Source organism: Anticarsia gemmatalis, chromosome 1, assembly GCF_050436995.1.
Source record: "Anticarsia gemmatalis isolate Benzon Research Colony breed Stoneville strain chromosome 1, ilAntGemm2 primary, whole genome shotgun sequence".
In the NCBI taxonomy this organism is placed as follows: Eukaryota; Metazoa; Arthropoda; class Insecta; order Lepidoptera; family Erebidae; genus Anticarsia; species Anticarsia gemmatalis.
In genome coordinates, this window is record NC_134745.1 from 13,264,400 (window position 1) to 13,280,281 (window position 15,882).

Below are 15,882 nucleotides of genomic sequence, written 5' to 3' on the forward strand. Positions count from 1 at the left end.
AACAGAGGTTTTGATTTATTTTTTAAAGAAAGCTATAGGATGTTTTAAAAAGATAGAAGAAAGTAATATTTTAGTTTTCTTTTTAATATTGACGATAATAATCCGATGATATAAGGAGTCATATAATCGAAATTATCAAAGATACAAAGCCGAGACACGCCTCAAAATGAAACATGTCTAACAAAACAATATAATAAAGTACCTAGTTCAGAAGTTGGGCTCCCAAAGGCATACCAATTTACAATATTCAGTCCCAAATAATATAGACACGTGTTTCGCTTACACGAGTCAAAATAAAGGTGAAACACCAACAAATTCCAGTCAGGTTTAAACCCTTTGGCGACACAAGTTTCACTACAGTTTGGACACGAATTTGTGTCGTACAACAAGTACGAACAAACTAACACTTTATTTGAACAAAGCAAAATACATATGTTTCATTTCATTAACCTTTTTTGTAAAGAATTTGAAATTGATACACGATTGTTATTTTAATCGGTCAGAATGTTGTGTAACGCACTGAATTTAAGAAATAATTTTGTATCATAACGCATTTGTAGCAAAATAGGGGTAACGCTAAAACATTTTTGTAAGAAAAAAGATCTTACTAATAATACCTCATTTCATAAACTACCAGACGGTTATAATATTGTACTTGTGAGATATTTTCCAAGTTGTTTGTATGTTGTATGTTTTACATTGTAACAGCAGTTGTACCCACTCAGACAAAATTGAGCAGGCTGATGGATAATATCCTGAGAAAAGACTGGTTCCAACCAATGAATAAAGATACCAAATGCATATATTTATGTACACAAAACATTCGACACGCTTTATCTTAACTTAACATATTCACATAAAATTATAAAATAACGGGTCTTAAACGCGATTGAAAATTAAAGGGTAGAATACTTTATTCAAGTATTTTCACTGCATATAACGACTTTTAAACTTCATTAAAGTGCACTCTCTTTTTCGTTTGAGCATCACAAATCTCCTTTGAGCTACAGTCCGCTGAGTTTCGCTACATTTTGACGTGTACACGTGATCAAACATGGCCGCCGTATATAAAGTTTGTTGGAAGCAAAAGGACGGTTTTACGATCCCTGTAGAATAAGCTACGTCCTTCAACATGAATTTGCACTAAAAACTGTCCACATGGAGTATAAAAGAACTGCTGATATAGCGACATATACTTGTGTATACTAAAATTTGTAAATATATTTTTACTTGTAAGAAAAAAAGATACGTATAGATTGGCCACGTTTCGGAAATAAATATGAATGTGCTTTTTAATAATACTTATGTATGTATGTATATTTTATGAAATACTTTACTTTAGTCTTGGACTATTCTTTCAAGAAAACGACACAGAAACTGAAATAAAATTATTCTGATTTATATGTATATTTTTTTTATTTCGACAGTAAAATTAATTAGAATCGTCTTTGTAGTCTTCGGAAACTACCAAATTAAAGCCCGACAACTTAATACGAAGCTTTGGCATGGACGATTTATCTTAATTATAATTATTGATTCTGTGTGATGACGGAATAAACAAAGTGCTGATGCATTTAGTTCTAAATATTGGTATAGGTACTTCAGGAATCGCGAACTTTAGAAAGATACAAGGCTCGATCAAATACACGATTACTAAATAAGTATATGAAAGCCTCTATTGAAATAAAAACAATCACTAGTAACTATCTACAAACATCAAATAAAAGTAAATAAAATGTATAATTCAACAAATGACTAACATTAAAACTTTATCGGCTTCCATTTTATTCCCAAAGTTGTAATCTAAACAAACCAGTTGATTTCGTAAAACAAACAGTGGTTATTTATCAAAGCATTTTAGAATAAACTACAGTAAAAACGTATCGCTCACAAAGTTTTTGGAATAAATACGAATAAATTAGAATATTCACATGCGGTGCACATAAAATGTAAACAGTCAAACAGCGTTGTGTGGAACTTTTACTATACGAGTATAATATTATGTATTTTAGTTTTATATAGTTTATACTGTATCTTTTAGGTATTTATTTAATTCACGTTTTTATTAATAAAATTAGTTTTTGCCAAAGTTACTTAGTTTCAGATAAAGACGATGTCGACTTTCAGGCAGAAAAAAAGCAGAGAAATCTTGAAATTAATGAATAAGTATCAGTTTAAAATCTACGTGATAGTCCTCTTCGCCGTACCCGTTGAGTTATTAGAAAAGTCTAATTTAACACATACTCAAAATCTTCGCGAGGACAGAAGAAATACAGGCACGTTGGCATACGTGACTCAACTTTCTTCATAATTAACTCAACACGCACTTACCTTGAAACCGATCGGTATATACAAGTAATAAAACAAGCTAAACATATCCGCACATAAATCTATACTAATATTATAAAGCTGAAGCGTTTGTTTGTTTGATTGTTTGTTTGTTTGTTTGTTTGAACGCGCTAATCTTGAGAACTACTGGTCCGATTTGAAAAATTCTTTCAGTGTCAGATAGCCCATTTATCGAGGAAGGCTATTATTATAGGTTATATATCATCACGATACGACTAATGGGAGCAGAGTACCAGTGAAAAAGTTACAAAAACGGGGAAAATTATGATTCTCTTTTGTGACGCAAGCGAAGTTGCGCGGGTCAGTTTGTACTAAATAAGTAGTATCACAGAGTATTCATTAGATTTTTTTTATACGTAAGCCGGTAAATCGATGCGACCAAAAAACTTATTCATAAAATATCAATAAGAGCTCAAAGGAACACGAATATTTCGAAGCCAAAAGGCAGTATTTGCAATGAAAGCGCTCAAATTGTATAATAGTGGACGAGGGTTAAAATTGGCTTTGAAGCCTCAACCGACTGCGGTGTTAGTCGATCGACTTAAGCCGATAAATAACTATTGAAAGCTTTTGAAATTCACGGCACAAAATTTCTAGTACGCGACGAAATATTTCGGTTAAAAGGCTATAACTATCCTGGATATTCAAATAACTTTTGTGAAGTATTATTATTTAGAAATCTGTTCTTAAAGGGAATGTTTTATTTCAAAGAGAATTAAGATTGTTTTTACTATAGCCCGAATGTTAGCGAAAACCTAGGCATGCACGATTTATCTAGATTGTTGTATTTTACTAATATTATAGATGCGAAAGTTTGTGAGAATTGTTACTCGTTTACGCAAAAATTCAAGACTAATTTTTATTAAAATTTGGTACACATTAGCTTATGAGCTAGATTAACACATAGGATACTTTTTACTCACTTGGCCGAAGTTGCAGACAGAAGGATTAATAAATTATCTGTATGTTCAGAATAACACACGACTGCGGGTCTCTATTGATCTAAATTCTAAATTTTGTATAACTCCACCAGCCTTGCTCATAAGAATCTCTACTAAATTGTACGATTATATTTGAGAGTTAGATAGATAATAGCAGTCTTTGAATAATAATCTTGGCGCTAAGTTGCTTGGCATTCATGCTAATTTCAACCTGCACAATCTGTCTGAGCCTTGTTGAAATTCATACTTACTATTGTACTAGCAAAGGGAACTTAAACCGATACTGTAGGGCTAAAGTACTGAACTAATTGAGCTGCTATTTGGTAAGACAGGTATAAAACCACAGAGCCATTAAGAAGAATTTTTAAATAAAGTAGAAGTAAAAAAAAGTAGAGTAAAGAAATTGAATTTTAACTTATTCAAGAACTTATTATTTTCAGTTTTTTACAAATAGTAAGTAATAATGACGCACCTGCCCAAAATCCAAGTTATTTACAGAATAGAAACTAAAAAATCATTTTATAAATTGAATTTCTTTAACTTATCTAATCTTGGGCCCTATACATATGCACACGACACACGAGCTAATAACAAAACCTTATCAACTACTCATAAGAAAGTGCACAATACCATCATAACGTAATAAGCTTCCTATTTCCCATCCTTATTTACGAGGAAGGAGGGAGGGAGACAGATAATGTTACCTATTATCCCCCCAGTCCCCACTCGATCGAGATAGCGAGCTGTTATGACTATCTAAAACTAATCATGTGCTTTATTGCCGCGATAGATATGAATTTAATAGAAAATTGTGTTTTAAAGTGAGACTTTTTATTTTTAGACTTTCGTCACACGATTTTCATTATCTGATAGTACAAAGGAATTTTCGCGATAATAAGTTTTGAAAAGTTTGTCGCAAACTGATTAGCCGATCATGATCCACTGTGACAAAAACGTCAAACAAGCCCAGGCAAAATCTATGCTAGTATTGATTCCCGATTGTAATTCTTCGTCCTAAATTAAGGTAGTATAGGTTGTAGCGGGAAGTGTCCTTTGTCAGTTGTCAAAGATACAAAAAGACATTTGAAGGACGATGTCAAAGCATGATTGACTTATCCTGATAGTAAAATCTCAAGTAGGTTTTACTTTAAGACCAATAGGTGTGGTTATTTTTATCCATAAGGTTTTTTCTAGTTTAGACTAGTAGTAGTCTCTTTCCAGGCAGAAAAACACTTCTAGGAAAAAATCCCAACTCTAAAAACCGCTTTGAAAAGTTCCACTTTGCTAGTTCCGATGCTATTTTTATAACAGTTGACTGTTTGGCGATTTTTATCGTACAAAACTAGATCAAAATGCATTATTCCAATGTCATTAATAGTTAATTACTACAAAAGATCAAAAATAGGCATTCATATTCTACATTATCATTACAGGAGACGTCAGATAATAACACTAGTTGTGATTAATTTAACCTCCAAGAACGAAGACAAACGAATGAGTCTCTAAGGACGAACTCAGATTCATTACCTAAGTGCTTTTCACTGCTATTATATGCCTTGGGTAAGCTTCTAATAAGTTATAGTTGGAAAAAACGTGGACATTTATAAATGGAGGCTAGATGACGTTGTTACTAAGAAAATAATGGTGGAATTAATAATTTATTAAAACTTACTTCTAACCGCGACTTTGTCTAAGTTGAAAGTATTAGTAGTGAGACCATTTCTATGTCTTTAACCGAGATTATAAACTAGATTATGTATGAAATTTCATCAAATTCCACCCAGTAAGTTTTGTGTTAAAGAATATAAGAAAAATCCTTAAATCTTTACTATTTTAACACTTATTATATTAGTAGACTAGCTGACCCGCGCAACTTCGCTTGCGTCACCTAAGAGAATGGGTCAAAATTTTCCCCGTTTTTGTAACATTTTTCGTTGCTACTCCGCTCCTAATGACCGTAGCGTGATGTTATATAGCCTATAGCCTTCCTCGATAAGTGGGCTATCTAACACTGAAAGAATTTTTCAAATCGGACCAGTAGTTCCTGAGATTAGCGCGTTCAAACAAACAAACAAACAAACAAACTCTTCAGCTTTATTATATTAGTATAGATTTGCTAACGCACAAGGCTCTGATTACACTAAACTTATTTTATTGAAAATAACAACTAGCTGACCAGGCAAACGTTGTTTTGCCATAAAAATTAAAAATAAAAGTGTTACTTAGGGACATGAAAAATAGATGTTGACCGATTCTCAGACCTACTCAATATGCTCACAAAGTTTCATGAGAATCGGTCAAGCCGTTTCGGAGTACAGTACCTCGATTCTCTGCCACCATCGACTACCGACAATGAGCTGGCTATCGAGATTTTGACATTTAGACACTGCCAAAATGTTTTCTACGACGCCCATCAGAGGGGCTGATCAGATTTTCATACAAAATTTCTCGATGACAGTCGGTTGTCGCTAGTCGATAGTAGCAGAGAGTCGAGCTACAGTAACGAAAACTGTGACGCGAGAATTATAGATAGACTGATTTTCTTTTGCATGTATCATATTTGTATAGAAGATGCATTAACCTTCGCAATCAAAGATTCTACGACACGTAATACAACATAACAGAGAGGTCATAAATTTCGTTCGCAATCGAATATCGATCCAGACTGGAGGGTTTAAAGTGCTCCCGATGATGTATTGTTTCAATTTTAACGAAACGACTCAAACGTAATGGAGATTTTAGGATATTTGAATATTCTGATACGCATTTTCGTAAGCGAGGTATTATTTCTAACTAGATTTGAAATGTATTGATCCTTAAATCGGGTTGGATGTGGTAATGAAGATAAGATAAAAAAAAAAGATAAAAATATTTATTTCTGTCCAAGTTTACAAAGTTTTTGAAAACAATGATAGCCACACTAGGCGTTGCCTGTATCGTGGTAAATGAAAATAATATAAATATAAATTTATAGATGACATGAAAATTAAAGTTTTCATTTTATTAATCTGCCGAAACGTCAAGAATTCTTAATAATGCGGGATTGAGTTAACTGTCGTATCATGCAAGTTAGATAGTATCCATTCAGACGTTAAATAATAAGCCAGAATTTTCTGTTTTTTATAGAACTGTTTTGTGTACAAAATATGAATTATACGTAAATGCATGCATAACATTTTAACCTTATGATTTAAAGGTCATTCCGTGACCGCGGCTAATGGAACATGGTAAGCTTGTTATAAAGTGTAAAAAATTGTATAAAGTTTTACAATGTTCAAAACTGTAAAACTATTGAATGAGTCAAAATAAAATTTTAAAGCTTTGAGGAAAGGTATCTACTCCTAAATCCATTTTTTCTGGTGTTAATTTTAACGTAACAAATTCTTTCATAATTCAAAACATATCGTTTGTCAATACTTAATAGGCATTTATCTTCATTGCCTATAACAGTGACATTTTAATATGCCCCCAGAAACACGAAGCTACCGTGCTCAAATAGGTACGACAAGACGAACGTAAGCGAAGTCTACGTAATACAATTATTTCGTTAACCCTACCCATCTCTGTCAAAAGAGAATAATAAGAATGATTCAATATTATACTATTACTGTCCTAGGACCGAGCAAGAGGCTCAGGAGAATTATGATAGTAAAGATCTAACCCCCGGTTTCTGAAGTACATTTAGCGGTAGTTTATCTATTCAATAGCATTTAAACTCATTAAATAACGCTATTGAATAGATAAACTACCGCTAAATGCATTTCAGAAACCGGGTATTTGTCCACCACTCGGACCAACTGGGGAGTCCTAGAATGTAAAGGTCTAAGCTAAGGTAACCACGCTAACCGAGTCCGGCTGAGGACCTCTCAAAGCGAAAATAAGTAAGTAAAATAAAGATGTGCAGAAATTCTGGCTTCTTATTATAAATTCATGTCAGAATTTCTTCCATTAATATATTCGTAAGTCGTGTTGAGGCAACTTAAAAATGGTATTGAATTAAAAGTTTAAGATATTTTTGGTAATTTGCTAACACAAAGTTCTTATTATTTTTCAGAAATAGCCTTTTGCTGAAACTAATTTTACAGATGATGATGATTATAATTTTACAGAAATCAAAATTCTGTGCTTAAGGAAAACGTGTCAAAAGAATGCAAAAATAGTTAAGTTTTAATTAATTCCAAATTGAAAGTTATTTAAAATAATAAAGTTCCTTAGAAGTATACCTATTCAAGACAACCTTTTTTAATTGTCTCAAATTTAAACAAAAAATCCGTTGACCAAAAATTCCCGATACAGAGTAATTGCAGTCAGATGCGACTGACGCATCTTTATCTGACCGTACATTCATAACATAAACATATGTATACGTAACAATTAATATATAATTATGTAACCGTAGGCCACTCACGATCAACTGGCGTCTAGGTCATATGGGGAGCACTGAACGCGGGCGCGACAGACGTGTGCGCGCGGCTACCGCTGCGGCGCAACTGGCATTTTCCTCCGGCCAGGAGACTGGGTGGCGTCCCCCCGCCCCCCGCACACCGCCCGCGCCGCCGCAAAACTACTATTGGCGCACAAACTGGGACCACATCGACACACTGTTGCGGTTCAAATGTTTGCTTACCGGTGAACGTTTTTATAAAAAACATTCGTTCTAGTCCCCAACAATAGCACTCCCTAGTTCTAGGTCAACATGGTGAATTCCAGGCTTAATCCTTCCCCCGTCCTGAAAGAAGGCCCGGCCCGTGTTAAGCCGTAGGACTACAGAAGGTTAAGGTTATTCAACAGTAGTTAAGTGAAAGATAACTACCTGCATTCTTAATTTCATCAAATTAATAGCGATACCATCACAAACAGCTAATAAGACAAACTTTCGCACTTATTTTATAAGAAAGGATTATCACTCAACAAAGATGCTGTTTACTCAAAACACATAACCACTAAAGGTATTCTCCAGAGAGGTCATAATCTCCATCATCATAATTCAAATTTGTTTAGGAACATTTCAGGTTAAGTTGTTCTCAGAATTAACCGGATAGTTACTGTTTTGTCCCCACAGCTTTATGCGTGCGGCTTTTAAAACGGTTTGCCCGAACTATTTCTGTTTTCTCTGAGGAAATTCTTGGAAATATCTAGCGTTACGTTCCGAGAAAAAGTCACACGGTGACCTTCTAATATGTAGGTATATGGAACAAAAAACTTATCAACTGTGAACGGAGCATAGGGATAGGAAAAAGATAGGGTAGGATGGAGTGAATGCATGAATAGAGCAAACGTAATATCTTGAATTCTTGACTATGGGGAAACCTCTGACAGCCTCCGTGGCGCAGTGGTAAAAGTCGCCACGCCACTTCCATTGTGCTATCCACAAATAGTTGTTTCGGGTCAGGTTGTACTTTGTGTCCGTTGTATGTTTGTTAAAGCTTCCTGCAAGAGCAATTCTTATTCAAGTATTACACGCGTATTAAACTACCCGGTTGGCGAACCGAAAAAAAACCTCTCCTTTCGTTAGCAATTCTATAAAAATGCCGAAATTATTTTCCAATATTTATAGGTTCCATTTGCTATGTAGGTACCTGTTACCTGTTTCACCTAAGATATTGAATATCAATAACGCCAATAGGGTACTGAAAAAACATATTTCAATGAATCTAGACTGAAAGGGACAAGGACTATTGAATAATAAATTGTTTGCTATTTCTTTGAAATAAAATGTAAGTAATGTGAGAAAAAATGTGAAATATTACCTATTTGTATCTACTCTGTTATTCCTACCCAAAGGGGGGGGGGGATCATTTTTTTGGAAGATCAGCAATATAAAATGCCGTCAAAACGATTTTACAAAGGTTGAAAGAAATTAAAAGCATGGATACGTGAAGATATCCTAAATTCAAAATTAATTAAGTATAACACACAGGTATTTTTACTAAAAAGATGACCTAAGGTAGAAAGTCGTACGTCACAAAGCGCGCTAAGTTTCGATGTTTTATTGTTCAGGAGAAATATTACACGAACTGTTGGCGCCGTGCAGTCTGCAGTACTAATGTACATCTATTAACTGATGGATTGGAAAGACGTTTCAAGGTTTCTTGTTTACGGAATTTTAGGGTTAATTTTTGATGTTGCTGGAGTGTTTAACAGAGTAGGTACTGTGGCTTTAAAATTTGCGTTTAAACTGGGTTTTTGGAGGTTGGGATCTTATTTTGTGCCCATGAAGTAATGTAGAAAAGATTTACATTTTAGATAGTTAAAAACAGTTAAAGGAAAGTAAAGATTATACAATCTAAGAAAAATACATGTGTTTAAGACCCAGGACACGGTTTCATACAAAAAACCTACACTTATTGTTTTGCTTGCAGAAAAATAGCAACTAGGTACGTATGTATTAATTCTATTAGCCTTAACTATAAAATGTTAAACAATGAAAAAACTAAAGAAACAATAACTGTGTCTTTTAACAAAACTTATGATTTCTCTATTGATATATTATGCAATTTCATCACACAAAGTTAAACAGTCGCGGTATTTCATCCCCCCAATCCCTTTGAACTCACGACGACTGAAGGATTATCGTCACTCGTGAATGTTCGTTTGAAAACAGTTAGTGGGACTACATATTAGAGCATTTAATTGTTCATATAATATATTGTATCATAATGTTTAGTCGAATCTTTGAAGCTGTTTATCAACATTCAAAAGATTAAAGTATTTAGTTATACCTGGGGAGCTATCACGTGTCTCAGTTGACAACTATTTGAAAGCCACTATGCTGTACATTGTTTTCTCCCTTAGATTATAAGGTACCCGCGGGTATTAAGGCCTAGCTAAGGGAGATTTGTAATAAAATGAAGAATATCCAATATAATCAACCAGTTTTTATAATAATCAGTCATGTACTTATATTACTACCGAGTTTAAACAAAAAATAGCTTCTAAAGCTTAAAACTAAAACATTATATCACTTTTAAAAAAACGCTGTCTTTAGGCCTTATTATAATAGGGTAGGGTAAAAAGGCCTATACTATAAACTATTCAATTCAATTTCAACTTAAACTAAGTAAATTAGTATTCTTGACATCAATAATCATAACATAAGGCAATAGAAAGCATAGTAGTCTTAATAAATTAAAAAAATGTCCTTATTCGCATCCATCAGGACATTGAAAATCATCAGTATATTCTGCAGTCAAACCGACACATTCTTCGTGGTACCACTTAGAGCATCGCGAACATTGCCTCATAGCATCATCCATTCTATCTTATTTGCAAGCATGACAGTACCGATCTTTTTTTTTTTGTGATTTATTTTTGTCAGATCGCCTTCTGACCACAATGCTCGTTTGGGAGGCATCGTGACTGTAAGCACTAAAAACAATAATATATAAATTGAAAATATAAACTACGTATATACTACCACTAAAAAACATTTTAAAAACACGCTCCTACTTATATAGCAGTTAAAAAAATAGGAGTATAATAAGGCCTATTGTAAAATTTTATAGGCCTTAATATCCGCCAACCACCTATTTACAGAAAAGAATAATAATATAATTTTTATAACTACAAGTCTCTTAAAACGGTAATTTACAGACAAGCATACATTAATTAATAAGCGGACAGTCAATACAGGTTTGTAAATATGATATTTTCTAAACAACTTACGTTTTACTAGAGTCAATTTTTATAATTCGTGCTGCTGAACCGAACTTCTGAATGATTTCGACGATATTTGCGGGAGGAGAAGTGCTAGAGTGCGTCCGCCACTTTGCAGCGACTTGTATACGCTCTGAGCTTGTGTGACAGTAATCTTGATCGTCAACTACTGTATTTCGTACGTTTTTTGTGATTTAGGCCTTATTACCCGACAGGCCTTAATACCCGCAGGTACCTTACTTAGTGATTGACATGTTACGTCAAAGCAGCAATGTACTGAATAGTGACTATAAATTTGACGTACACGTGGTTATTAATATTGGAAGCGTTTGGTCAGTTTTCGGTTTTCATAAAAACGTAAGATTTATAATTTAATTTCCTTACAAACTACGGTGATATCTTACTCCTTAATCATGTTGTACCATATAGTAGATGGTATAGTAGATACCAGCCGAATAGCCAGATCCAGTTCATCATAGAAAGACATCTAATTTGAATCAGTTATAATTACTTTAAACTTGGGTCTCCGAGCGACTTTGTCCGCGTGGAAAGGCCTCTCGGGGTAAAACTTATCCGGTATTTTTTATGGAAGATAAACAAAGTCCAATTAATTTATAAGTTTAAAAAGACTGGCTATTGCTGACATGCAGTTAAAAGAAGATCCGGTTTTTTAATCTAAATGATCAACGAGTTCCATTTAGAAGCTTTTCCGTAAAGATAACAAGTGCCATATAAACTGTTGCATTTATAAAATTCGTATGAATACAAATAATACTTCAATCATACGCTCTATCTTATGTGTACAAACGTTTAGAATCTGTATTGAACATTCGTGACTGTCATGTGCAGCGGCGGCTTAACTCGTGTGGGGATGGTTTGAACGATTCAACAAACAGACTATGAGTATCTAACTATCTATAGGTATAGGTAGTTTAACGACATCTGTGTCTAATTAGCTATCTATCTATACTTAATAGTGGATACCTACGTACTGACTAAGGTTGCAATTCGTAAAAGCTTGAGACTAAAAGAAGAATTGTGGTTCTATAGTATTTTCAGCACGGTACAGTATTCTACAAAGGAAATTTAATTAAAATCTTGAATATAAAATATCTATACTAGAGTATTATAAACGCGAAAGTCTGTCTGCTTGTTTGTATCGTTTTCAGGGCTAAACCGCTGTTGATCAAAGTAAGTGATATTTGAATACACGTGTTTTTTATTAAAAAATATAATTAATTACTGTTCCAACTACTTAACAAAGGTCTTCTCCCGGAATGAAAGAGGAGTTAAGATTTGAACTCAACACATTTGCTTAGTGCTAAATTCTGCTCAGAATTTACGCCCATTTTATGTGTGTTAGTTCTTAGAACCTAATTATCACGTCGCAGGAAAGATTACATTAACTTAGCGTAAGTACTTTGTTAGTTTAGGCTCTTGAGTTTTAAAGTCATTGACTTAGTTTGTTCAAATACGTAGGTGGCGACCCACACAAGAGTAATTATAACAGAAATATGTAAGTTATGTACGTCCCACGTACTTAGAACAAAAACATTTGTAAAGACATTGTTTTAAAAGCTAAAGTTGTCTCTCTATATACTTAGTTATTATACTAGCTTTTATTCAGGTGGCGACTTCGTCCGCCACCTGAATTTTGCCATGGGAATGCGTCATTTTCCCGGGGTAAAAAGTAGCCTATGTCATTCCTCGGGTTTGATAACCGAGAAAGGTATATATCCATACCAAATTTCATGCAAATTGGTTCAGTAGTTTAGGCGTGATTGAGTAACAGACAGACAGACAAACAGAGTTACTTTCGCATTTATAATATTAGTATGGATTATATTTGATATTATATTTTGATTTTGATATTTATTGATTGATATTATATTTCTATATTGATTCTATATAGGATATAATATGTTCTTTAAAATATTCGTAAAGATAATAAGATGTTTTAGCTTGTTCACCACAGAAAAGGTCCCGCAATGCCTTCTTTTTCTCCAGTCTATATTGTCTGTTTTACACGTCCAATTCTATCCGAAGGAATCTAGATTCTAGGTCACCACGCCAGCGTTTCTTGGACCTATCCTGACGGCGACGTGCCTTTACACCATCAGAATAAAGAATTACTGGGTTCGATCAAAAATATATCTCTACTAGGCTTTTAGAATAACAGTAATAGGAAATTTGAAACTTCATAATATCTTATCATTTTGAATTGTAATAACGCACTTCTTTCATGAATTAAATAGTGTATTTCATGCGTTTTCAAGTTATATACTTATTAAGTTACATAGCACCCTTTTAAAATCCGCAAGAATCCCTACATTACATACATAATTATTTCTTCCACTTTCCCACGAATGAAGGAACAACCAATATTCATAAAATTGCACTTACAATTTCAACATCACATCAACAAACATAAATTTAGTTTGAAACGACACGAGCGTGTCGGGCACCTAGCTTCCCATATTTACATAGTATCTTAGTACCTAAATTAAGACTTAGGTAAATACAGTCGGAAGCACAAATATGTATATGGCGACTTAACTTTATGTGCCCGAATATAGCAACAAGCCACCGCGAACAATTGGAAATAAAACCAAGAGATGTAGGCAAAGAGTACGGCGGCGCAACTTCAGGACTCTAGATCTCTTTTTAACCCAAATTAGCAATTAAATAATAAGAAAGAACTGAGAAATATATATCATTTGTCGTAAATATCCTAACTTTTATTTAATTCCGAACTATTTTTTTTCAATGGAAACTGCATTGTACGTTGGAACTTGCGTTTAGTAAGCTTACACAAATAAAAATTTATCTTACAATACCTTAGCAGTCATCACGGAAGAGCAACAGTTAACAAAAATGTGAGTGCACACTTATTAATACTTATGACTGTACATTTCTAGGTCAATATCTTTGCACGGCTGCCCCGGGACGGCTAGGTCAGCAGGATTGAGTACTAAGCTAGCCTAGGGCTCATATATTATGCACTATTTTAGTCTTGAGGGATAAGAGCTGAATTTGTAAACAGTGTCGGTTTACGATAGCGACTGGATCATTTGCGCAAGTCATGATTGATGATTACGATTGCGCAAATCTAAAATTGCGTTTTTCATTTCCTAAAATAATCATGGTATGATAATGTCTAAAAATTATTTGAAATGTGATATATCATATATTGAGAGCATGGGGCAAACAATGATAATCGGGTAGTTGCCTGGGTTAACGAAAAATTATTAAACTCGTAGTCGTAAAAGGTTCATCTAAAATGCTCAGACTATGTAGCTTTTTTCGTAAATAATGTTGAGATTGTAATTATTACAGACTGAAACATTTTATTAGACAACGAAAATCTGCAATAGTGACGTCACTACGTCGTATTTCTATACTAAAATGTGTTTTTGACATTTCATAAAGAGTAGCTGATTTGATTTTACTGATGAATCGTGTATAGTTCCGATGGATTCAAGATAGTTTTTCGATAGTTGTTCTCACTGGTTTAGTTGATAAACTGGAGTAATAAAGTCATTCTACTATCTACTTTTAAACACAAAAGTGCGTCAAATTAATTCATACTTACTTTAGTACTGACAAATATTTGATTGAGTTGACAGTCTCGAGTGCTTCACTTGATTTACTTCACTGCTTCAGACACGCAACGAAGGTAGTTTGACATCTTCATCGTGACTATGTCATTCGTTATAAAAGGCGCTAGCACGCGCATTTTTTCAATGCAGGATTTCACAAACTTGTTGATGAGGATTTCGTAGCATTGTAAAACCAAATGCCTTGCTGCGACTCTTTGCCTGTACACGATAAACTCAAAAACAACTGTTCGGGATTTTAAGTAGTGGAAAGTGATCCATGAGAAAGATTTTTTTGGCACACATTGGCTGAAAGATGATGATGCTTGTAAATGATGTCGAACCAATTATAGCGCTGTGATATTTGTAATTCAAGTAGAATGTAGTTTGCCGAATCAGTTGTTCTTTGTATTCTTTAGAACGGCACTGTGAGCAATTCGTGTAACGCAAGCCGTCCACAAGAATTCACGTACAACACGGTGGATTACATTACGCGTTACGCTGGTCTAGACCCGGCTTTAGTTTAAAATAAGGTTTGCAGCATTTTTGTAACGTAAACAAAATAATAAAAAAAAAACAAATAAAAGTTAACATACATATATTTAACAATAAAGTATGCGTCACAATTTGGAGCTTAATAATAAAATAATAACTATAATTATTATATCACAATAATTGCACATTACATTCGTGTCAGGTACCGTTTCGATAATACAACACAATATTAATACTTGAGATTTTAAATCCATAAAAATACAATTAAAATTATCTTTGATATAGGGAATGGTCATAAAACATAATATAGGGTCAATTCTCTCATCTTAGGGTGAGACTTGTCGAGCGCTAAAATAGTAGCAAGATAAAGTTGAATTCTTTGTATGTAAAAATTAAATCTTTGTAATTGCGAATACGGGTAAACCATTTCGTTGGGTTCATTTTTAAGGCACAAGTCATTAAATGTAGCTGGTTTGAATCCAATTATAGAATAGGATTCCAGATCATTGGGCGTTTTGAGTATCTAAGTTGAAAATTATTTTAAGCTGTTCATTGTTATTTTCTTAAAATGATGATGGTTATTACGATGCGCTTAAGCAGCAATGTATTGCATGGTGGCTATCAAATTAACGTTTACTAGTTATCAACTGAGATACACAATACGCATGCTGGACTTACTATGGCGCCTTTCACTTTGAAGTAGTTTGAAACTGTCTAGAATTACTACCTACATCCATGAAAGAGGGCACAAGAATTTGATATATCGATTTTAAAATACATAATATATTATATTTATCTTACTAATATGGCTTTTCATAGCTTTGTATATTATTGTCAAATACTTT

At 33.7% G+C, this 15,882-nt stretch overlaps 1 protein-coding gene across 1 annotated transcript in view; it reads right to left on the minus strand.

Moving 5' to 3' along the window:
• LOC142977125 (oxysterol-binding protein-related protein 2) overlaps positions 1–7,775 on the minus strand; it is a 75,848-nt gene extending 68,073 nt beyond the window's left edge. The window contains exon 1 of the mRNA XM_076120856.1: positions 7,699–7,775. The gene's annotated coding sequence lies outside the window, so the exon portion shown is untranslated. The remainder of the gene's footprint in view (positions 1–7,698) is intronic.
• Positions 7,776–15,882: the final 8,107 nt, after the last annotated feature.